Source organism: Ovis canadensis, chromosome 26, assembly GCF_042477335.2.
Source record: "Ovis canadensis isolate MfBH-ARS-UI-01 breed Bighorn chromosome 26, ARS-UI_OviCan_v2, whole genome shotgun sequence".
NCBI classification, from domain to species: domain Eukaryota; kingdom Metazoa; phylum Chordata; class Mammalia; order Artiodactyla; family Bovidae; genus Ovis; species Ovis canadensis.
This window is the reverse complement of record NC_091270.1, coordinates 54,349,267-54,374,608: the sequence shown is the minus strand read 5'-3', so window position 1 is coordinate 54,374,608 and position 25,342 is coordinate 54,349,267. Positions and strand designations below refer to the sequence as shown.

General features: G+C 43.2%; 1 protein-coding gene across 13 annotated transcripts in view; it reads right to left on the bottom strand.

Annotated features, from left to right (window-relative positions):
* PSD3 (pleckstrin and Sec7 domain containing 3) overlaps window positions 1-25,342 on the bottom strand; it is a 589,734-nt gene that overhangs the window by 163,619 nt on the left and 400,773 nt on the right. Inside the window, exon 1 of one of the 13 annotated variants that reach the window (XM_069572794.1) lies at window positions 15,267-15,424. The exons of the other annotated variants lie outside the window; for them this stretch is intronic. The gene's annotated coding sequence lies outside the window, so the exon portion shown is untranslated. Of the gene's footprint in view, window positions 1-15,266; window positions 15,425-25,342 lie in introns of those variants that run through there. 13 annotated transcript variants of the gene reach the window in all.

Below are 25,342 nucleotides of genomic sequence, written 5' to 3'. Positions count from 1 at the left end.
AAAAAAAAATATTTATTTATCTGACTGCACTGGGTCTTAGTTGTGGCATGTGGGATCTTATTTCCTGACCAGAGATTGAACCCACATACCATGCACTGGGAACTCAGAGTTTTAGCCACTGGACCGTCAGGGAAGTCCTGATCATTTGCTTTATTCTGATCATTTTTCCCTCTTACTAGACTGTAAATGCAGAATTACTCTTTGTGAGAGGACCAGTTACAGGAAGATGAACTTCAACAGTGGGAAACCTTAGTACGAAGGGTAAAGGAAAACCAAAGCATCTCATCATGCTTCCTTGCTCTCTCTGAGTTTCCACCTCCATTCTGCTGCTTCCATTATCTCCACTGTACCCTATTCTACTTTTGTGCAGTATAACATTCGTCATATCTCTGTCTGGCTTAATCTTCAAGAGCTGAAACTTTTAAAAATAATACATATAAAATTAAAAGGAAAGCTAGAAAAATATAAGCAGCATATATGACAGACAAGATTAAGTTCAGTTCAGTTGAGTGGCTCAGTCGTGTCTGACTCGTTGTGACCCCATGAATTGCAGCGCGCCAGGCCTCCCTGTCCATCACCAACTCTCGGAGTTCACTCAGATTCACGTCCATCAAGTCAGTGATGTCATTCAGCCATCTCATCCTCTGTCCTTCCCTTCTCCTCCTACCCTCAATCCCTCCCAGCATCAGAGTCTTTTCCAATGAGTCAGCTCTTCACATGAGGTGGCCAAAGTACTGGAGTTTCAGCTTTAGCATCATTCCTTCAAAAGAAATCCCAGGGCTGATCTCCTTCAGAATGGACTGGTTGGATTCCTTGCAGTCCAAGGGACTCTCAAGAGTCTTCTCCAACACCACAGTTCAAAAGCATCAATTCTTTGGCGCTCAGCTTTCTTCACAGTCCAACTTTCACATCCATACGTGACCACTGGAAAAACCATAGCCTTGACTAGACAGACCTTTGTTGGCAAAGTAATGTCTCTGCTTCTGAATATGCTATCTAGGTTGGTCATAACTTTTCTTCCAAGGAGTAAGCGTCTTTTAATTTCATGGCTGCAGTCACCATCTGCAGTGATTTTGGAGCCCCAAAAAATAAAGTCTGACACTGTTTTCACTGTTTCCCCATCTATTTCCCATGAAGTGATGGGACCAGATGCCATGATCTTAGTTTTCTGAATGTTGAGCTTTAAGCCAACTATTTCACTCTCCTCTTTCACTTTCATCAAGAGGCTCTTTAGTTCCTCTTCACTTTCTGCCATAAGGGTGGTGTCATCTGCATATCTGAGGTTATTGATATTTCTCCCAGCAATCTTGATTCCAGCTTGTGTTTCTTCCAGACCAGCGTTTCTCATGATGTACTTTGCATAGAAGTTAAATAAGCAGGGTGACAATATACAGCCTTGACGTACTCCTTTTCCTATTTGGAACCAGTCTATTGTTCCATGTCCAGTTCTAACTGTTGCTTCCTGGCCTGCATACAGATTTCTCAAGAGGCAGGTCAAGTGCTCTGGTATTCCCATCTCTCTCAGAATTTTCCATAGTTTATTGTGCTCCACACAGTCAAAGGCTTTGGCATAGTCAAGAAAGCAGAAAGAGATGTTTTTCTGGAACTCTCTTGCTTTTTCCATGATCCAGCAGATGTTGGCAATTTGATCTCTGGTTCCTCTGCCTTTTCTAAAACCAGCTTGAACATCAGAAGTTCACGGTTCACGTATTGCTAAAGCCTGGCTTGGAGAATTTTGAGCATTACTTTCCTAGCATGTGAGATGAGTGCAACTGTGCGGTAGTTTGAGCATTCTTTGGCATTGCCTTTCTTTGGAATTGGAATGAAAACGGACCTTTTCCAGTCCTGTGGCCACTGCTGAGTTTTCCAAATTTGCTGGCAAGAGTAAAACTATCCTTAAAGTACAAATTTTAGACATTAATTAGAAAAAATAAAAATCCTAACTTATAAGTTAAATGACTTATAGCATGCATAATGAAGTACAGTGCAAGCATTAACATCCTATTGAAATATATATTGACATGTGAAGATTTACCATATGACCCAACAAATTCCACTCCTGGGCAGCTGCCTGGAGAAAGACACAACTCAAAAGAGACACATGCAATCAGGGCTTACGACAGCCAGGACCTGGAAGCAACCTAAGTATCCGTCAACAGAGGAACAGATAAAGAAGTTCTGGCACGTATGTATAATGGAATATTACTCGGCCATAAAAAGGAACAAAATTGTGCCATTTGCAAAGATGTGGGTAGACCTAGAGACTGTCATAAAAGTGAAGTCAGCCAAAAAGAGACGAATATAATATTGCTTCTAAGCGGAATCCAGGAAAATGGTACAGATGAATGGATTTTCAGAGCAGAAAGAGAGTCACAGAGAGAGAGAGAATAAATGTATGAAAAGCAAGGGAGACGGGAGGCGGGGGCGGGGGTGAACTGGGCGACCGGAATTGACAGGACTGTGGCCATGACGTACACACTACCTTGTAGACAAGAGGCAACTAACGGGAGCCTCCTGCACAGCACCAGGAGCGCCACTCGGCTCTGCGGTGACCTATGTGGGAAGGAAACCCAAGGAAAGAGGGGGCGCCTTCACCCGTAAAGCTCTCCCCTTGCTGTACAACAGAGACACACACGACGTTGTGCAGCAATGATCTTCCACTATGTTTCAAGTTCTATGATTTCACAAAATTATTTAATATGTTTTTAAATACTGAACTAAAAAGAGATCTCGAGTCGGCATAAATGATTTCAATAACAAAACAAGGTTCCTTCAGCGTGCCAGAAATTTTAAACCCATGCACAGCAACCTATTTTAATAAGCCCCGATGTGAGGACCACAGTGAAAACCTAGCATATTGCAAAGAACCTCTACACCGGGCAAAAGAGAATCATGATGATCATCAGGAGAGTACAGCTGATCACTGATACTACGGCCAGTTCAATCGAATATATGTGTGCTAGTCATCACCAGGTGAGTGAAGTCCTTTGTTGTAGAAAGATGCCGGAAAAAAAAAAAAAAAGTCTTCCAAATAGAGCACAGTAAATTCCAAGGTGTTTAAGTATAATCAGTCTGTCAAGGTGTATTTTCTTCAAAGGCAGTGGGTTTATTTGTAATGTTTAGTGTTTTTCATTAAGTAAATATGTTCTCTTAGAGTGGATTATAGGGGTGTCCGGAATGGTTTCAGGTGTTGGCTCTAGGCTCATGGTTTTAAAAAACAATACATTAGGTCTCTCCATGGACAAAATCATAACTTTCAGCCTTAGCAGCACTGCTGGATGGAGACATGACTAGTGAGCTGTAGATAATCTGCTTGTGTCTCTACGTTTTCCAAGTTTTTACTCCAATCTTCAGTAACGAATAACATTTTCACCAAGACCCAGTACATTTAAGATACACACATGTATCCAAAGGGTTTTCCTTGTGACTCAGCTGGTAAATAATCTGCCTGGAATGTGGGAGACCAGGGTTCGATCCCTGGATTGGGAAGATCCCCTGGAGAAGGGAAAGGCTACCTACTCCAGTATTTTGGCCTGGAGAATTCCACAGACTGTATAGTTCATGGAGTCACAAAGAATCGGACATGACTGAGTGACTTTTACTTCACTTTCTATGTATCTAAAATGAAAGTTTTAGGAAATACTACTCATCAGTCCTATGTAGACTACAGCTTTTTCTATTTACTTTAATAAAAGAAATGCTAGCCACAAGGCACTAGATCAATTTAATGAATCATTAGTAATGGATATTGACTTGTCACTTGGGAAGCATTGGTTTAATCAGATCTAAAAAACTCAATTTTAAGACATTTATTTTAGAATGTATTCATGTATGTGTCTACTGTCCATCTACAAATTCTAACACTTTAAGGAAAAATAATAATTTGTTATTCTTTGAATCACTCTAATTCAGATTGTTCAAGAAAGGTAAAGTAAAGTGAAAGTGAAGTCGTTCAGTCGTGTCTGACTCTTTGCAACCCCATGGACTGAAGCCCACCAGGCGCCTCCGTCCATGGAATTTTCCGGGAAAGAATACTTGAGTGGGTTGCCATTTCCTTCTCCAGGGGATCTTCTTGACCCAGGGATCGAACCCAGGTCTCCTGCATTGCAGGCAGGAACTTTGTAAGCACTCTGTAAATTCTAAATTACCTAGCTTGCAAAATGATAGCAATTTTAAAATGCCACTTATTTCTAGAGACTATTTAGTCTTAGTCTCAGATGTTAAATATAACAAAATTTTTAAAAAGGAAAACCACTTGGAAGTGTTTCAGGGCACAGGTGTCAATGCCTCAGAGCTTACAATCGGCCTGGCGGCTGCTCTACAGCACAGGCCAAGTGCCGCTCACCGATAACCCCATTCTTCCACTGGACCCCAGGCAGTCAGTCTTCAGTGTCCCTCTCATTTCTCTAGGCAGCTATCCTTAAGCTTGAGCAGGTGCATAAGCTCATTCAACGAATATGTACTAAGACCCTACCCAGTGCAGACACTGTTCTAGGTCTGGCAGGGCATGGCCATAAACATACAAAGCATCTACTCTCGGAGCTCAATTTTAGTGAAGGAGACAGCCCACAAGAGAATGAGCAAGAACATTCATCACTCCGGCTTGTTGATGTGTTATGAGAACTACAGTGGGGAGATGGCAGGGAGTGGGGTGAGGGGGTAAGGGCTGGCTGGGAGGGGAGACGGGGCGCCAACGCTGGTCAGAGTGTCAGCAGGGAGAACAGGACCTGCTTAGCTAGTTCAAGACTGTGATTTATCACAGCAGATAGTTTTCAGATTGCCAGAAAGGCTGCCGGAAAAGTCTCCTGAAGCTGTAGTGTAGAAGCGGACTGCCGCAGGAGCCACCGGCCCTACCACGACTAGGGTGGGGAGCCCACGACCAGGATGTAGAGGCCTCCAGAAGCACCCGGCCTCGGAAATGCACACGGATGTCTGCCACAGAAGCCACAGAGAAGTGGGACCCCAGCAGACAGCAGTCAGCCCAAGTGGACGTGGCCTCTATGTGGCCCACCTACACCGGGTATCTTTCACGCTGTGTGTCTGACGGCGGAACCTAAATCACAGACTGAAACCACAGCGGAAGGGGCGAGGGAAGTGGCTTTCACCTTTCCAGGCACTGCCGCGGCACAGCCACGGGGCACGACACGGGCAGGCCCCGGGCTACGGAGGAGGAGCGCGAGCGAAAGGAGCGCGGCCCAGGCTTGCGCACCAAGGAGCGGCGAGAGCGGAAGGAGCTGGGGCGTTCACCTACCAGAAACAAGGCTGGGGGCTCCCCGGGGCCCCGCGGGAAAAGCTGGCAAGGGACGAGCGGGGCGAGGACGCTGGGGGCCAGACCTTGTGAGCCTCGCAGGCCTTGATGAAGAGCTGACATTTACTGTCTATGTGTTGAGGCAAGTTATAGAGAGATGGGTTTTAACCAGAGGAGTAGCATGATCAGACGAACCTTTGGAACAGACCAGTCTAGTTATAGTAACGATTCTTCATCCGATTGGAGTCAAATCGGTAAAACAGCTAATGTGATCTTGTACAGAATGAGGACTGTAGAAATCAAAAGAAAGGCTGGCAAGGTAACATCGCAGGCTTCCATGTTGGGCGCAGACAGTGTGTGAACACAACCATCTTCACCTTCCCCAGGACGCAGCTAGGGGGACAGCCCCAGGCACACACCTCCCTCCAGACTCCAGACCGATGAGGCCAAAGATGCACCTTCTCCTAAAAACAAAATTCAGAGACTTCCCTGGTGGTCCAGTGGTTAACACTGTGATTCTCCTGCAGGGGGCAAGGGTCTGATCCCTGACCCAGGAACTAAGATCTCACATAGTGTGAGGTATGGCCAAAAAATAAATTAAAAATTTTTTAAATAAATAAATTCAGACTTCTGGACCTAGAAAATCTGAGGGTCTTCAAATGCGAATAAAATGCTGCTAGTTAGAAAAGAAAATGAAAGTTAGCCAACAGCACTGAAATCAGGCATTTTTTAAAAAGAGTCCCAAGATCTAGGATTATTTTTTAAATTCATCTCCAATATATAACATAAAACCAAAACAATAGAAAGTGAAAGCTGCTCAGTCATATCTGACTCTTTGTGACCCCAGGGACTACACAGTCCATGGAATTCTCCAGGCCGGAGTACTGGAGTGGGTAACCTTTCCCTTCTCCAGGGGATCTTCCCAACCCAGGAATCGAACCAGGGTCTCCCCCTTTGCAGGTGGATTCTTTACCAACTGAGCTACAAATCACCAAAGGAAACCATTTTCTCCCTACTATTCTTCAGAGAGTAAGCATTTCACTCCATGTTGTCCATTTACAACAGACTTACTTTTTATAAGGAGACATTTAAAGGAAAATCTTTAAAAACATTCCAGAACAGGAGTAAGGGGAACTTGTGGTGAGAATATAGAACCTAGTTTAGCAATTGCCATCTGCCAGATTGAAGGTCACACATCATAACTGTGGTCTCAACATTCTAATTGTGCTTTTATTTTCACAGTAATAATGTTTTGCACTTTTGAGCCAAACATATTTTACTCCAATTTTAAAAGAAAATGTAAAGCGAAATTGCAGAAAGGTAGTCAGCATTAAATATAATTGATCTATTGTCTACTTTAAGTGTTTGTATATTAGCTATTTATATAATTTCTTTTACCTTTTTCTCTGAAGCAGCCGCAAACTGGATTTAATGAATTCCTACCATTAGGACTAGGCTTTCCTGGTGGTTCAGTGGTAAAGAATCTGCCTGCAATGCAGGAGACACGGGCTCAATCCCTGGGTTGGGAAGATCCCCTGGAGAAGGAAATGGCAACCCACTCCAGTATTCTTGCCTGGGGAATCCCATGGACAGAGGAGCCTGGTGGGCTACAGTCCATGGGGTCGCAAAAGAGTCGGACACAACAGTGACTAAACAACAACAACCACTGTGACTGAATTAAAAAGTTTTTTTTTAATTAATTCCTTTGCTTCTTTTCCATACAGACTGCCTTGGTGATTTTGCTTACACATTAATAAAATCAGAACCAAATCTTCTCTTTTCATTTCACAAACCTTCACCTGCTTCAGCTCCCCTAAGAGAGCCAGTAAACAAACAAAACAAAAATACACCAAGTAATATTCCACAGGGGTGGATTAAATGCCAGAGACAGCTCAGAGGGGTGAGTGGCAGTCAGCTTCCAAGAGGCACCAGGAAGCCTGCCGTGGGGACTCCATCCTTGCATGTCCCTCCCCACTGCTACAGCAGGTTTAACAGACAGACTCTGTGTAAGTGGATCTGGCAGAAAGGAGATCTGCTTCACATCTTTTCCAGAGGTGCTGGCGTGTCTTCCGCTGTGGGCTGGTCTGGGCCGTTTCCTGTTGCCGGCAGGGGCCCACACCGCCACCTCTGTCTCCCAACAGAGCACCTCACAGGTTATCCTGCAGGTAACACCCTTTCACCCTCACCCTCCTATTTCATCGGCTCCTCCGCTCACGCATGTCCAGTTCTCCAGAGTCACAGAGCGGAGTTTACATGTGCCCCATGTGGTCTGCCCCACACTCACAGCCCCCTGCTCCCCCACAAGGAATTACAAAAGAAGACCTTTAGCTTCAGCATACTGGTTATGTGTGCTGTTTCTGTTTTAGTAGGAAGCAGGCCAGAACAGGGATTACAGAGGTCAGGTCATTTAGCTTCATGGACAGAGAAAAAGGACTAGAAGAAAATATTCAAAAATATTAATGACCTCCGGGATATAGGAATCCTGAAAGCATTTTTAAAACTTTAAAGAATTTCTTTGTCAAACATGTAATAAATTTCATAATCAGAAAAAATATTAACAGAAAAACAGTTTGGGTATGGCATGTATCGACATCTTAGCCTTGTCCTTGGGTACAAGTTCCTCCAGGACCTGAAACGTTATTCCACCTGAATAAAAATCCCTAAAAGCCCTGAGGAGATGAAAGATGACGGTGAGAGGAAAACGGGAAATGACAGGACAAGAAAATACCAAGTCAGAGAAATTTTCTCATTTAGAGATATAATGAGCTTTAAAGTAAAGGGGCTTGCTGCAAAAAACAAAACAAAACAAAACAAAAAAAACCTAAAATGGGAAAAGCAGTTAAAGAAAAAAGGCCAAGTGAGGAGAACAGAGTTTAGCACAAATCCTTAGACAATGTGCAAAAGCAGATATCACAGAACTTCAGAATCCACCCAACTGCCACAGACATCTGTAAAACTGTCAGGCAGCTGACGTGAAGATCCGTGAGCACAAAGGATGAAGGAGCATGAGTGATAACAGAGTTATTCTAGGTCAGGAGGAGCAGGCGGTGAAGGGAGAATGAAGACAGAGACTGCAAGTCAAGTGGCTGCGACTCCCGAGAGTCAAGCACCCTGCTTCACACTTGCCGCCCTGTTCTGCCTGGTCAACCAGCTTCTGGAAGGACTCGATGAGGAATACAAATGGGCTCCAAGGAGACTGTCAAAGTGATAAGTTCGAGGTGTAGCACTTCTAAAGTTCCTCTGACCCAGACCATATTGGGTATCAGACAGAGTCTGAAAGACAATTTGTTTGAAGGACAAATTATGAAAAATTTAAAAATATGAAATCAAGTATCTGGCCTGAAGAAATGACCAAATGAGGCCTTTATGTTATTCGTCTTTAAGAGTCCCTGGTGGCGCCGTGGTAAAGTATCTGTCTGCCAAGGCAGGAGATGCACTGATTCCCTGGAGAAGGAAATGGCAGCCCACTCCACTATTCTTGCCTAGGAAATCCCACGGGCAGAGGAGCCTGGCGGGCTACAGTCCATAGGGTCGCAAAGAGTCAAACGTGACTTAGTGACTAAACAACAATGACAAAGATAAAGCACTTGCTCAAGCCACACAAGCAACATGGGCAGAAGCAGAAGACATCTTCAAAGGCATCGCTTTACTATATGCTACAGATGGTGACTGCAACCATGAAATTAAGACGCTTACTCCTTGGAAGAAAAGTTATGACCAACCTAGATAGCATATTCAAAAGCAGAGACATTACTTTGCCGACTAAGGTCCATCTAGTCAAGGCTATGGTTTTTCCAGTGGTCATGTATGGATGTGAGAGTTGGACTGTGAAGAAGGCTGAGCACTGAAGAGTTGATGCTTTTGAACTGTAGTGCTGGAGAAGACTCTTGAGAGTCCCTTGGAATGCAAGGAGATCCAACCAGTCCATTCTGAAGGAGATCAGCCCTGGGATTTCTTTGGAAGGAATGATGCTAAAGCTGAAACTCCAGTACTTTGGCCACCTCATGCGAAGAGTTGACTCATTGGAAAAGACTCTGATGCTGGGAGGGATTGGGGGCAGGAAGAGAAGGGGACGACCGAAGATGAGATGGCTGGATGGCATCACTGACTGGACAGACGCGAGTCTGAGTGAACTCTGGGAGTTGGTGATGGACAGGGAGGCCTGGCATGCTGCGATTCATGGGGTCACAAAGAATCAGACACGACTGAGCAACTGAACTGAACTGAACTGGTCATCCTGCTTTAAAATGACATTCTTTTCTGTGCTAAACCATAACAAAATAAATATCACAGAAGCTCATTTGAACAAGACTTTAAAAGTCATTTAGTCCAAATATTCTTTTAGCTGAACCCCTTGTTCAATATCCAGACTAACTGCCCAGTTACTGCTTGGACACCTGCTGGCCAAGGAATCACGTCTCGTCTATGGACACCTCCAGCTCTAGAAAGACTGACTTTCTTATTCCAAGATGTTTGATGTTCATTCCTAAAACTGCCTACATCCACAATTTTTTGGTCACGCAGTTTCATTTTAACCAAACAGCCTTTTGGCATCTAGCACATGTGTACAGAAAAACTCAATATTTTATATTTTGTTTTGTCAAAGATTTTTAAGGTAATAGCTAAGAAAGTATTTTATATACCATAAACTGTATCCTCACACACAGGATTAAAAAGTGCGAGTCATATTTCTTTACTTGATATAAGTAGTACATTAATCTCACATTAATGTCAGAGGAGCAAAGCTATGTAAGTTTTCTCGTCTTCAATACCCGAAAGTGTAAAATAGAAACCTACAAACGATTATGACTGTATCCTGTGACATGTCGATTAAGGACTACTGCTATGCCCACAGAGCAGAATTCGTATGTATAGAGAAAACCTGCAGAGATGGGCCTGTGTGCCCGAGAACCCCAGGGAGCTCAAAGTTCTGGGTGTGGTATGAAAACAAAACCATGCTTCACTGGACCAGGCATCAAACAACCAGGTACATACTTCTCACTCCTTCCTACCTGAGATACCAGGTGTTTACTGGATCACACAATTGGACACAAAGGCATTCTATGACCTCCTAAGAAGACTCTGAATTTCCAGGTGTTTAATAAAATTTCTGGGGGGAAAAAGTTTTATTGAGCAAATAACAAGTGATACTGGAAGCAACTCTTAAAAAGTAAAAAGAAAAAAAAACTATATCCACGTCCTCAAACTACCTGGAACTATGCATGTTGACAGCTATTTACAACTGACAAAAAGTAGCCAGACTCAGCAGCTCCTGACTGGGATAGAAATTTAAAACATCATATGCAACCTGATCAAAAGAAGAAATGAACAATGAAAGACTCTTGAGGAAGTGCATATTAAACCTGCTAGGAAAACTGACGGAAGAATCCAGCCTTGAGTACAGAATCCTCCTCCCACCTGACCACCCACCCAGCACTCTCAGTTCAGTCACTCAGTCACGTCTGACTCTCTGCGACCCCATGGACTGCAGCACACCAGGGCTCCCTGTCCATCACCAACTCCCAGAGCGTGTTCAAACTCATGTCCATAGACTTGGTGATGCCATCCAACCATCTCCTTCTCTGTCGTCCCCTTCTCCTGCCTTCAATCTTTCCCAGCATCAGGGTCTTTTCCAATGAGTCAGTTCTTTGCATCAGGTGGCCAGAGTATTGGAGTTCTCTGCAGATGGCTCACAACCCCTTGCAGGGGTGCAGATGCACGCATGCAGTGTACTCACATACACATGATTACTACCTCCACTAGTTTTCCTGGGGAAGGAAGCCCTTGCTCACTCCCCATGACCCTCTGATAGCAAAGCCCTCCTGGCCCAAGAGTCCCAGCAAATCATATTACTTCCACCCACCAGCAAGCGCCCTCTCAGAACACTCACTCTGGTAAAACAAGGTAAACACAATTTCTGGTATGCTTGCCAAGTAAACTTAATGTGTTTCTTTTCAGGATCAATTATTTCTGAATCAAATATGCCAAAGTTCTACAGTGGCTCCAAAGGGTTTGGGGGAAGCAACAGAATTATCTGATACAAGATTCATTTTGAGATATGCCGACAAAGGTCTACCGGGATGAATCAACAGTGCCCTAGGTAACCAGGAGACCAAGGGCCACTGTATTTATCCTTTTACATTCTTCCAAGTTCTGCAGCATAGCTAGGACCATAAAAACCTTAGAAGTTAAAAAAATATGATATTTAGTAAGATGATAATACAATGTCTCATTTTATACCAGGCAAGTGAAGCTGTGTGTGACTTGCGTGAGGCCGTGGAGCACTGCATCAGCTGGTCAACACATGGCCTGGATTTCTTGACTCCTGCTCCAGGAATCATTCTGCATAAACAGGTGATCCCTCTGGACAATGGGTCCTATCTTAAGGATAGCTTCTGGGGAAGAGCTACTTAACTACTATGGTAACTATTTACTAAGTGGTTCCCCTGGACTAAGATTTACTTCATGTCTTCACCCAATAAAATCCAGCCCATAGAAAATTATAGCAATGCGTATTTAGCCTCTTGGTTGCAATTAAAAGACAACTTCAAAAAAAAGGCCTACAAGTCAGCCCAGGGCTGCACACTTATTGTTCCCACAGCAGGGCCAACCATTTTAAGTAGGTCACAAATAGTAACGCCATGTAATTTAAAGCGTGATGACTAACAACACCTTCTAAAACGGAAGCCACTTTATTGTTATAATTTCTAAACCAGTGCAGACATACAGACTGTGATTTTTGAGGCTTTTTTTTTTACAGTAGAAATTATATTTCAGCCTCCCTTTCTCCCAGCTGCAGTATTGAACTTACATGTCTACTAGATCAGTGGGTGGAAGATCAAAGAACATTTTTTAAAATTTAACTTTACTACCCACAAGGATGTGGGAGTAATATGTCAGGGGGACTTAGATGTATGTGGCAGTGTCTTAGAGATGCTCTAACTCGACAAGGAGCGGGCTGTTCCCTCTTTTAAAGAAACCCCCCTCACTCTTCTTCTGCTTGGTCGACTTTATAGAGGTGGCAGGTACAATTAAAAAGTTAATCTGAATTTTAAAATGTACACGTTCTCATAGGTTCTCTTTCCAGCACAGTAAAAACACTAGTCACAGCTGATAACCTGAGATTTCTCTCCTCTAGATGGCCTTTAAAAGGCTTCCCCTCAGTTGGGTAAGAATGGAGTTACACCGAGAATAAATTTGATCTTTAAGAAATGGACAAATGTTAAATCTTTTCCTCCCTCCCCTCCCCCTCCAACCTCCTTACCACCCGCCCCCAGAGGGCGTACAGATGTGAATAAATGTATCTAAAAATCATGAGACAGTCCTCAGTCTCACTCACCAAGGAGGAAGCAGCAGCAGCAGCTGTACCCAGGGCAAGACCACGTCAGTCTCCGCACCCCAGGGTCCCCAGGGTCTCCCAGGCTCCCCAGGGTCCCTACCATATCCCCTGGGTGGCTGCGGGGAGCTCACAGCTCCCCACCCCTCTCTTCTCTTCCCTCCTGGCCACAGGCAGCCTTTCCCTCTGTCTAAACCCGGCTATCTGCAGGGCCCAGTCCAAATGTATGCCCTTCATAGAGCTTCCCTGGAGTGCAGTACACCCGCCAAGCTCTCCTTTTCTGAACTCTTAAGCACTGCTATGCAAATTCCATAATTTCCACCAATTACAAAATGTCTTGTGTCCTTTGCTAGTTGCTGTATACATGTTAGCAGTTTTGTTTTCCCACTCAAACTGTAAGATTAAGGGCATACACCATAACTCATGCTTTTAAAATGTTTTCCATCGCACTGGCATGCAAGAGGACAAATAGGCCCTAGGGGGGAAAATTCCTGCTGTGTCGAATCTACACAGAGCCCTGCCTCTCTGAACTGACCCACAACATCGCTTCTTTTGTGCACCATTTCAGGTGAGGATGGAAGGTATATGACTATAAATGACTTCTGTGCTCCAGCCCCTTGGAAAAGACTAGATATAGTCACCAACATGACTGTGGCTGTTATTCATCTGCAGAGAAAGCTAAGTGCCAACAGGAACACTTAGGCACGAGCTGTCAGGCACATTCCTCAAATGCCTTTGTAGATACAAGGAGGTAATGTTTCTTTCTTTCCTGGATTTCATCATCCAGTGCACTTTCTCATTTTACAGAAGGTTGTTAAGAGGATCCTTTAGTCAGCTGTTTCAGTGTAATACAAGTTAGCTCCATAGGCATTTCTGTATTGAAGATCTATTAAATGTCCAACCAAGCAACATCCTGAAAGGTATACAAGACATACACTAGAGAAGCACAAACACATACACAGAATTCTCGAGGAAGGAGCAAAGTCCCTTCCTTCTGTGTGTCCAACACCATCCCCTCTGGCACTCCAGGTACAATAATAGCTCACAGTGTTTCAGGGCACTGTTTTGTTTACAAAATAATGAAATTTCTAGGCATAAACACTGCAAAGTACAGGAGCCCTTTATAAACAAACAATCATACGAAAGCCAAGTGCATAAAAATAAATTAATATATTTTAAGAACAAGTTTTTTTCTTCTGACTTAATTTCTGGAGAAGAGTTGATTCTCCCACACACTGTCACTGAAAAACCGTTTATTGGTTTTTAAAATCTCTTGTGTTCCCTGAGGCAGGAATTAATCTGAAAGGCAACTTCTGTGTCTACACACCAGAACATCTCTGGAAGCTCGTGGTCCCCACAACCACATTAACACAAGTAAAGGCCTGTACACTTACACATGTAAAGAAAGTTACACAGAAAATCATTCTTTTGATATGTAAAAGTTTGATGTGAAAGCTAATAATAATAGACATAAAAAGGATAATGTGAGAAAGATAAATACTGCTTGGCAAGTGTCTCTAGAACAAATGAACTTATGGGTGAATGAAGACAAGAATACATGAATACGTGGGTGAAATGAGAAGTGAGGGGACAAATGGTAATAGTATGAGCTCCTGAGAAAAGGGGAGTAAGTAGAAAAGAGCCACCCTGACCAGCAGACAGGAACACTGTAATACTTGGAGGGGGCAGGTGGGCTTGGGCAAAGGTGCCAGCTTGGGGTGGAGGAAACACATATTAAAAAATCATAGGAGACACAAAGTGAACTGAATTCTTCCATGCAGGAGATCATCAAGCAAAACCTAATTTCCTAGTTCTTTTCTGCCAAATAACCTTTCATTAAGCTTTCAAGATACAAAACATGCTCTACTTATTGGCTCCCAATCATGTTATTTCTTTTGTAACCACGTCTGGCAGAAGCCTCCGCCCTACCCCAATCCTATCTGTCCTTTAAGGCCTAACTCAACACAAGCCCCAATAACTCTTTCTTCTTTGGGAAACCAGAAAACATTCAGCTTTGAAAAGATGCACTACAAACAGACAAGGGACAGAAATAGATAAAGGAGGAGACGGAAGTAGGCTCAGAGCTTGGAAGAAACTAACATGACAGATTTCCTTGGTTGTGATCTGAAGAAAGATGAAAACCAGGTCTCTCAATCACAGGCTGCCCTAAGGGGGTAAAAGCCGGAGGCCGGCTTTTGATTTCTGGAATCACTGGAAGCAATGGGGAGGGCACTCGTTCCTCTGCCCTCCTATCTTAGGTTCCATTACCTCTCGTTTTGGTGACTAGGGCACCTGGTGCATATTTATTTAGGATCTATTCAAAAGTGGGTTCCAGTGAGGGGGACTTTTTTTTTTTTTAATGAATTTCTCTAGCATTCAGCCTGTAAGATGGGACAGGTTATAGCTTGAGAACACTGCCACTGCCACAATTCCAAAGAAAATATCACGCTGAGACTCTGGGCTACTCCTGGTGAAACAACGGCGGAGGGGAAGGTAAAATTAGTGACACCAGTGGCGATGACGCAGAGAAAAAGGAAGAAATGCCAAGCGGTAGCCAGGCATTGCGATGCAAACCATTGCTTCACGGCCCACCCACTCCCACACCCACTGAAAGTGCTGTTCTTGGGGACGAAAAAACAGCTTGAGATGGCAACAGAGGAGCTGATGCCAAATCATCCTTACCTCTGAGCCAAGACGCTAACCTCGCAGTTCACGACCACTACTGAGACCGGGACCATCGGAGAAGCTTTGACTCAAGATTCCCCTGACTTCAGCATCACCTCCCTTCAGGCTCTCCCAGGCTAAACCTGCTTTAAAAAGCATCTCAATTGCTGGCCTCTGTTCCCTTCATGCATTTGTTGGAGACCAGCCTAAACTGACATCAATGAGTTAGGGAGATGTTGCCAAGTAATAAGCAGGCAGAAACATTAAGTTACTGAACTTTAATAAAATGACAGCTTAGAATTTAAAGACAAAGAAATCAGCTTTTTCTACCACATGCAGAAAAGGACTACAGCTGGTTAAAAGATCCACAGCACCTCCCTGATCTTCTCTTACCTCTTTATTTTGCTATCAACTGCTATATAACGGATGGCAGTGACTGCTCGATTATACCAAACTCTAGATAAAACAATTTACACATACAGGATTATCTGCGACATAGTCCCAAACCCAACCATCCCCATGACTTCAGATTTTGCTATCATAGAAGACTTCCCAACTCTGACCTGCTAGCCCATCCCCTCGTCTGTGTGCCCATTAGAACATAAACTTCATGACAGTAGGGACCTTGTCTGTCTAGTGTCTTTCCAACTCCAGAGCTTGAGAGAAAGCTCCCAGGAGCTAGTAAGCATCAACTGAATGAACGTACTCTGATGAAATCTCAGATGCAACTTAACACAAAGTATTTTAATTCCATCCAAAACTACTGCCCCTGTCTTTCTTGGTGTTGCTGCTGCTCCTCTGGTTTCTAAAGAATCTCCATTTACGTCTCCTTCATCACCTCTATTCAGACAGTCCACCATCTAGGAAATTTTCTTTAGAAACTATATTGTTGAATTTAAAAGAAATCCCCCCACCTCCCCACACACACACCACACACCCCCCACCCAGTCCTCGTCACCTCTGCCATTGCCCTGTTTCAAGCTGGATATCATTCCCCCTGTTTTGGCAATCTAGTGTAAGCTGGTCTTTTTGCTTTCAGTTTTTGCATACTAATTAGGGACTAAAAGTCTCCTTTGCTCAAAGCTATATATACTTCTCCATTACCCACCTACTTTCCAAAGTAAAATTATGTTCTTATGGGGAACCATTCAAAGTCTGACTCTGCAACCTACCTTAACAACCAAGCTGGCCTCCTCACTGCCCTGCCAGCTAATGTCTATATTCACCTTTCACCTACTTTTATGCATCTAGTCCACTAACAATGTAGATTCCACAAGGGCTGGGACTTGTCACTGCTTTATCCTAAGCACTGAGAATAAGGCTGAAACGTATCAGACCCTCAAAATGTATTTGCTGGATGAATGAATTAGTTATTGTAAAAAAAGAGAGAAACACAGAAGGGAAGAGGTAGCATGCCTATTGAAATCTGCCCATGAAGACGTTCACCACTCAGGTCAGTCCCCACTTTCACGGGCCATTTCTTCCCTCACTGGTTTCTCGGGTCACACCATTCAGCACAATTCAACACTCATTCCAAGTGCCCAGTGAGGAGCCGGGGCCAGGTGTGTGCCGGGCTCTGTGTTGGGCACTGGTGGTTTGGTGAAGCCATCAGACAGGGCCTCTGCCTAAGCTGATCTTCAACAGGGAAGGCTTCTCAGAGGAGGGGCCAGCTAAGGGAGGCTGTGCAGGGCGAATGTGAGTCGGGCAAGCAGCAGGGAGGAGTTCAGAAGCAGAGGGAACAGGCGGGTGAAGGGCCGGAAGCAGAGGGAAGAGCGCAGGTGAAGGGCCGGAAGGAGAGCGGGACGGTCTGAGAACCAGAGTCTGATGAGCCCGCCATCACCTCTGGGTGACCCTTTCCCAGGCTAAGAAGAAAAGCACCAGCCATCAAAACAGATATGAAAAGGAAGCAGGGAAGGGGTGTAGGAAAGGGCCTATGTGTCTATTTTGTCTCTCGTGTAGAGAATAAACTCATTAAAAAGGCAGAGGATACACTCCTTAGGTTTCTTTGCTGAAAAGATGCAGTGTTCAAAAAGTTGACTGAAAACTCTGATTCTTCCTGCCCCCTCCCATCCCAAAGGAAAGGAAAAGAGTAATTTTAAAATGTAGCCATTAAACAGAGGCCATAAACAATTTTAAGTGCAGATTTAGTCAACCATATGAACCTTAAGTTTTTATTTTTCTGTTTGAGACTCTGAACTTCCTTTGCTAAACAGCCAAGATTTCTGAACTGGACTCCCCTCAGAATCCACGGCCCTGTAAGTTCTTAAAATTACCAAGCAATCTGTAAAGTTTAAGGAATGAGCTAAAGAAATAGTTCGAACTGGTTTTGATTTCCCTTCCTTTTTTGCTTCAAATTAGTTTTCTAAGTATGGCTTAGAAAAGGCATGGATTTTAACCAGATGCTTTTTTGCTGTTGTTCAGTCACTAAGTTGCATTCAACTTTGCAACTCCATGGACTGCAGCACGCCAGGCTTCTCTGTCCTCCACTATCTTTCAAACTCATGTCCATCAAGTCGGTGATGCCATCCAAGCATCTCATCCTCTGTCATCCCCTTCTCGTCCTGCTTTCATTCTTTCCCAGCATCAAGAAGGTATTTTTCCAATGAGTCAGCTCTTCACATCGGGTGGCCAAAGTATCGGAGCTGCAGCATCAGTCCTTCCAATGACTATTCAGGTGATTTTTTTAGTAAAGTACATTAAGAAGAGCCACCCAGCGTGGTCTCATACATTACCTTTAAACACTGTCCTTCCGTCAAACAATCAGCATTCACTCTGGACCATGAACAAGAAGAAAGCACTAAGAAAAACCACAGATGCCATCCTGGGGAGAAATTCTTCATACCCTGTCTCCAGCATGCTACACAGGAGAGGGAAATAAAACCCTGCTAACCTTTCCTTGTGAGGATGGTGCTAATGCAAATTTTCTGAGTAATGTTACTACCTTGCATTAAATGATGCTTCCCCCCAGTAAAAACAACTCTCATTATTAATCTCACTTATTACTCATTTCCTCTTTCATAAAATAGCAAAACCTGAATCCCATGAGGACTAGAAAAGAAAGCATCATAAAGCACAGAAGCTCTCCTCTTCCTAAAATAGGGGCCTCATCTGGAATCTCAGCTCTTGACTTTGAAAAGTAAGAAATACAATAAAGTGCTGTTTTCTCTAATTACAAGTAGTACACTGTACATTTCCCAAATGTACCACTTCTTTTGAGATGTTCTTAATATGGAATGTTACTCTGGAACAACTCTGAAAGCCACATTAATTCCACAACCACAGGACAACAAAACGAGGACCTGACATTTTGGGGTGGTGTGATCACCAACCTCCCCGTTCGCCTCGTCTGTCAGCGTGTTTCTCTCTTAGGCTTGTAACACAACACTCCACAACACAACTAAAAACGCATCCAGCTTTGATCTCTGTCACTGTTTGGAAGAAACACAAAGACCCTGTATGCGTGCATACTAGTAAGACTGCCATAGTTCATATCTTAACTAGTATTTTGATGTTTAACAAAGCCCACTCTCCGTTCCCAGAAGGAAGAGAAAGAAGCACGCCATATCGACCGTCAGATCCACTGGCCTCTCTCCACCCATTCACAGACACGTACTGATGGCCCCCGGTGTGGGGCCAGACACCACCCAGTACAGAAGGCTGACAGGATGGCCCTTTTTCTTCCCCAAGTCCTAGGCTCTTCAGAGCTTGGTGATCCTGACTGGGTACCTGCTGGGAACACAGCAGTGGCCAAGGTGAAGCAAGTCCCTGCCCTCACAGAGCATCCCCTATCCTGGGGAGATGGAAAAGAGGCAAACACATAGTGCTGGGCACTGACATCTACAGAATGAGGTGGCTGGGTTAGATATCCTCAAACCCTCCCCCCAAGTGTATGAATCTGTGACTGTAACAGTGAAAGCCAACAAAGAGAAACGATGGTGATAATGTCTCATTCTGAAGTTTTGTGAGATGTTAAACCATCCTTCCTAAAACTAAAAATCAAAGACTTCCAAAGAAGAGCAGCGTCATTACAAAGTCTGTCTGTACTACGAAAGCAAGTCCTCCTTCGAGATGAAAACCTAAAATCCTGCTGTTAAAGGGAAAACTCACTGCAGTTAAAGGGAAAATCTGATCTTCCTATCAAAGACTACGCTATTCTTTAAACTCAGAAGCCAGTAATTTAGAGAGCAATACTGACCAGCAAGCCTCAGCATACACAATCACAGCTCATGACTGAGTTCCTCACAGCATGGGCTCAGAGCCGAGCCGGCAAATGGGCCACAGACAAGCCTGGGCAGACACACTGCCCTCCAGGCTAAGATTCACAGAGGACAGACATGGTTCACTTGCAGCCTGTATACTTTACATTCTGTTATCCGTCATACAAACATATCTGAAGCTAAAAGCAATCAGATGGAAAGTAGGGTCCACCAGGTCAATTCTCCGCTGAAACGTTCCCTGCAGCATGGTTTTTACTGGCAACCTCAAGTGTAAAAGTCTTACACAGAAAGACTGACCTTTCAGAATGAACCAGACAAGGACTAAGAAATAATATTCATAAAGAGTTAGAATCAATACATATTTTTCAGGCTGGTGAAACTGTGAGAACACAAAGAATCACTGGCTATCAACATGGGTTCATCAAATGGTTTTTCAATGATATAGTCAGACACTTTCTGTTTGAGTCAATTTAAGAAACATGCATCTGAATAATAAAATTATGCTTTAGGAAATTTATTTGGCAAATTAAATAAAATTGTCTAGCAGAATTCATTAAAAAATCTACTTTAAAGAATAAATAACAATAACAAAATTAGCATATAAATTGTTTTTATGGAAAGTAGCCTCCATAATACTTTTAGGTTTCTTAAAACAGCATGTAATTATAACAAACTTGAGCACATCTCCTACAATCTAGTTTACCTATTTAAGCATAAGCATAATAAACCTTATTCCTCCAAATAATCTCTCCAACCCCCAACTTCCACTCATATGCACCAATGGTGACTGACTTCATAAACCACAAGGCTTAATGTTGGAGTTCTAGAATTCTACAAAATATATCAATGCTCAAACCAGACTCTCTCAGACTTTGAGAGGACAGATGAATGAACAGAACCTAAATTCTGTGATTTTATGCCTGTACACATGTATGTAGCACTGTGAAATAAAAAAGACTAGTTTTCTGTGAAGATTCACTCAGTAGTATTTGTGATTTAGAATAAAATCAATGAGAAACTCCTGGCTTTGTTATTACTTTAGAAACAGGCCCAAGAGGCTGAAGACTGTTTTATTTGGACATAGTACCTTAAAGTGACTGCTATAAACACACTATTATTGGAATATTTACACAGAATCGTAAGGACCTGGAGGGGGCAAGGAGCTTAGAAATGACCATTCTTATACCACAGATGAGGAGATGCCTTCTGCAGTAGGATACTCCACATCATTCACCCTCTAGCCCTCCACTCACTGGAAAATCAGAGGCAAGAGACCTGCCTGGCCCGCTCCTTGGCATGCTTCTTCCTTTTGCCCTAAAATGAAGACAATAATGGTACCTAGATCATGGGATTACTGCAAGAATCGAATGTGTTATATATTTAAACACTAGAACCATGGTTGGTACATAAGAAGAATTCAAAAATGCTAGGAATTATGTCATCAACTGTATTTATCAGTGGATGTAGCTACAGACCAGTGACTATCAGTAAATCAGTAGCTATTTACCAAAACTAAGGGCTCAGTAAGAACTGGACTGACAGAAGGACAATCACCAAAGCCCCCTGGGCTCCTCAACTTTGATTATCAAGGGACTGAGTTCACTTCCGGGAACACACTTCATAGAGATGACGGCAATGCAGTTTATCCCCAGAGGAACATAAGCAGGATGCTGGAATACGGAAATAATGTTATATAAACAGAGATGAGAAATTGGCGGTATTTTGCCCTAAAAGATAACTTGGCTGAATCATAAAATAATTCTTCAAATATCAGAACGGTCATCAGATATATAAGGGATCAGATTTATTATCTGTTGCTCCAAGTACAAATTTGGCTAGAGAATAAACTTTTAAAGAATATAAGATTTCTGAAAACAATGAGTAGTCTTTCAACATGAATGTCGACATAAAAAAAGAGGCTGCCTATAAAATAACCAGAGATGGTTATGCTGAGTGAGCTGTTGGACCAAATGACATGAAAACTTCTCAAAACTGCAGAATATTAGATCTTTAAAGGGACTTCAAAGTTATCTGGCCTAGTGGCTCACAGTCCATCAGAATAATTTGGAGAGTTTTAAGAACAATCCCAGTGCCAACCCAGAGCAAGTAGAACCAGGTCTTTCTGAAGTGAGCTGGCACTGCTTCGTTAGTTTGCTTTGTGTTCTGTTTATAATTCCCCCAGATGCAACCATACAGCCACAGTTGAGAAACACTGTATTAGCTCCCAAATGGGAAAATTAGGGCTCACTGTTAGAAGATGATGGAGCCCTCATTATCGAGATCAACAGGGCTGGTCTAGCACGCTTTAGTGCATACAGCTGCTTCTTCTGGGGACACAATCCACCAGGTGATATATCTGAATCCATACAGTATCCCGTACTATAAAGGTAACCTGCCACATAGACCGCAAATTAAATTTTGAAAATTTAAATTCTGTCACAGATAAAACAGTGACATGAATAGATTTGAATGACAAAAAGGCACCTTTCTCACAGCTCCCAAATGAAGACTTACTAGGAGGAGGGCTCCATGAGAGACATATGAACGAGACAGGGTTAGGGTCAGCCTGTAGTGATCTAATCATTTCCCAGAAATGGTTTTCTTGGGTTGCTAAAAAGCAGACAATATTCAGCTCTACTCAAAACAAGAACTCTGACCATCCCCTTACCCCTGCCCACCCCCCCAAAAAAAAGTGTTCTATGAGAAATGCTAGCCATTTTTTTCTAAAATTGTGTATTTTAGTGAATTTGAAAGATGAAAACTGGGCTTCCCAGGTGGCTCAATGGTAAGAATCCATTGGTTGGTAAAGAACGCTAAAGAATCCATTTGATCCCAGGATAGGGAAGTTCTCCTGGAGAAGAAAATGGCAACCCACTCCAGTAACTTTGCCTGGGAAATCCCATGGACAGAGGAACCTGGTCGGCTATGGTCCGTGGTGTCACAAATAGTCAGACATGACTGAGCAACTAAGCAGGCACACAAGGTGAAAACTACCCTGAGAATGATTTTTTTTTTTCCTTTTAAGAAGGTCCTTAGATACCTAGATATCATAGATTATTGAGAACAGCTCAATCTAAATGCTGGTTTTATCTGGTGATCTAATAAACAAATTCAATTTTCAAAAATCATTTTGCAAGGCATATATGGAAAACCAGGAAAAATTCAAATGGATGAAAATTTAGTGATAAATATCTTTAAGAAAGAAAATATTAAGCAATTGAAAAATTCATTTAAATTGAAAACTATGTTCAGTTATAAACAGTAACAAAGAGGCACATGATTCTCCAGCAGAAATAAAAGCTTTAGGCAATAAACAAATCTGTGAAGAAGAAAGAAGACGAAGATATAAAAGGAAATAATTATGCCTAATTATTAGTTATAGGCTCACTGTTGAAATACCATGAGTATTTAAAGAAATGAAGGGTTGGGCTAACCTGGAAAACATCAAATGTAAATACAGTGCATTTGTTTGAACTCTATGGAACCATAAAGTTTGAACTCTATGGAACACAGAAAAACATCTGTGCTTTATTATAGGGTTGGAAATGAAGAAAAGGACTAGATACTTTGAAATTTATTTATTTAAAAAAAAATATTTTTTTTGGCTGTGTCGGCCATGGGCTTCTCTCCAGTTGTGGGGCGTGGGTTCTCAAACACGTCATGATCTCGGTAGCTGAGGCATGTGGAATCTTAGTTCCCTGACCAGGGATTGAACCCACGTCCCCTATGTTGGAAGGTGGATTCCTAACCACTGGATTGCCAGGGAAGACCCTGAAATTTATTTTTTAAACTTTCATTTTTCATGCATCTAATGACCTACAGATAAGAGGTCCATTTTACAAATACAGAATCTTGCACTATTAATAAACATGGTCACAGGGCTCTTTAATATTCCATTTTTATTAGTAAAAATGTAAACCAAGTACTTTTAAAGAATATAAGAGATGAGATGAAGTCAATGCTATCAGTTAATTTTAGAACATAGGTTCTTTCCAAAATAAATTTCAAGACACCACTCATGATGTAACACCAAATCTGGGATAGTAGACAGCTTGGTAAATTTCTTCTTCATGAAAAAACTCAAAGAAGGAAGCATCAGGGAGGCGGCCAGCTCGAGGGGTCCTCAGGCCACGCCCAGCTGCGGGCCAGGCCGTTCTGCGGCCCGACTCCGGATTCATCGCACAGCGGGCCCCGCTAGCCTGTCCTCTGCTCCCAGCTTTGATCTCTGATGGCTTCTGCTGCGTTAACTCAGCCTGGGTCCCCTACAGGGCTGCTGCCAGGACCAGGTTCTGGCAACCCACTCATTGTCTCCCCAGAATCTGACCTCAGCTGTATCCCTTTCTTCCACTTCACTATTCCCCTCAATTCTGACAGCTTGCAGTGACCTCCTGCAAGACAGAAATGCCTTGCCGTTTCCCCTGTAAAATTCTCAAGTAGAGTGCAGTACACCTTGAGTCCTATTTTTCAGGCTCTCTTTTAGCAATCAAATCACTGAACTCCTATTAAAGCAGGGAGAGGCCAACTGAGTGACCCCGAACAAGCCTCAATTCTTTTTTGAGCCAATCCTTAAGAGTTCTTCAGCTTTCTCATCTAAAAATGCACGAATATCAGACTAGACCACCTTTTAACAATAGAAGGTGAAGTCGCTCAGTTGTGTCCAACTCTTTGCAACCCCACGGACTGACCCAGGGCTCGAACTCGGGTCTCCTATGCTGCAGGCAGACTCTTTACCATCTGAGCCACAGGGAAGTTTCTTTTTAACATTACCTCCAGCTCTAAACAAAAGGGCTCTGTATTCCTGGTGGCTCAGTGGTAAAGAATCTGCCTGCCAATGCAAAAGATGTGGGTTCAATCCCTGGTCCAGGAAGAATTCCCAAGGAAATAGCAACCCACTCCAGTATTTTTGTCTGGGAAATCGCCAGGACAGAGGAGCCTGGCAGGCTACAGCCCATGGGGCTGCAAAGAGTCGGGCATGACTGAGCAACTAAGCAATAACAACAATTACTGACTTCAGAGAAATGGCCCCACCAGACACCCGAGTCCCAGGAGTCACCCAGAAACCCTCTCACTCATGTACCCCCAAAACCAATGAACAAACTACTCTCTTCCATCCCCGCCGTTCTGTCTCCAACTCCTCCTGATTTTGCTCAGTCATCACTTCCACCTCCCCTGTGAAGCTGATCATAACGTACCCACACCTTTGGGCACCCGTGGGGTCCAGCTCTCCTGCTTGCCACCCTCCCCACCCACAGTGTCTCCTGAGTGTGAACAAAAGCTGAGCAGAGGCCTGACTCCACCCTCTAGAAAGATGTTCTGTACACTGAACAACAAGCAAAGGAATGGAAGGAACAGGAAAAGCTCATAAGAAGGTTCAGACTCAGATACACGAGAGAATGTGTTCTGTTGTCTGTTACATCTTAGAAGACACTGGGCACAAAGTCGATTAGAACAGGTTAGGAAAGGGGAAAGACTTATAGGTACTAGTGATAAGCCAGAGGATGTGCTAAACATTTTGACATATGCAATCTAACTTAATCCTATAACAACTGTTCAAAGGAGGTAATGTCATCTCCATGTTGCAGCTGGAGATAGGAGCCTCAGATTATGCTTCATTAATTTGTCCAACAAGCGGCAGGGTCAGAGTCGACTGCTCCTTCCCCGGGGCTAGTTACTGTCATGATCCACCTTCAGAACAGTGCTCACTGCAGCTCGCCAATTTTATCTGATATTAAAATTCTAGAATTTGGGAAGCTAAGATATCTGGAAAAACTCCACAAACCCTGGAACTGTGCTGCTCAATGTACTGACTCTACACTTACATGTTGGCACTTGCTGTATATAGCGGTACCTTTAAAATAAAATATCCTAAAATTCAAT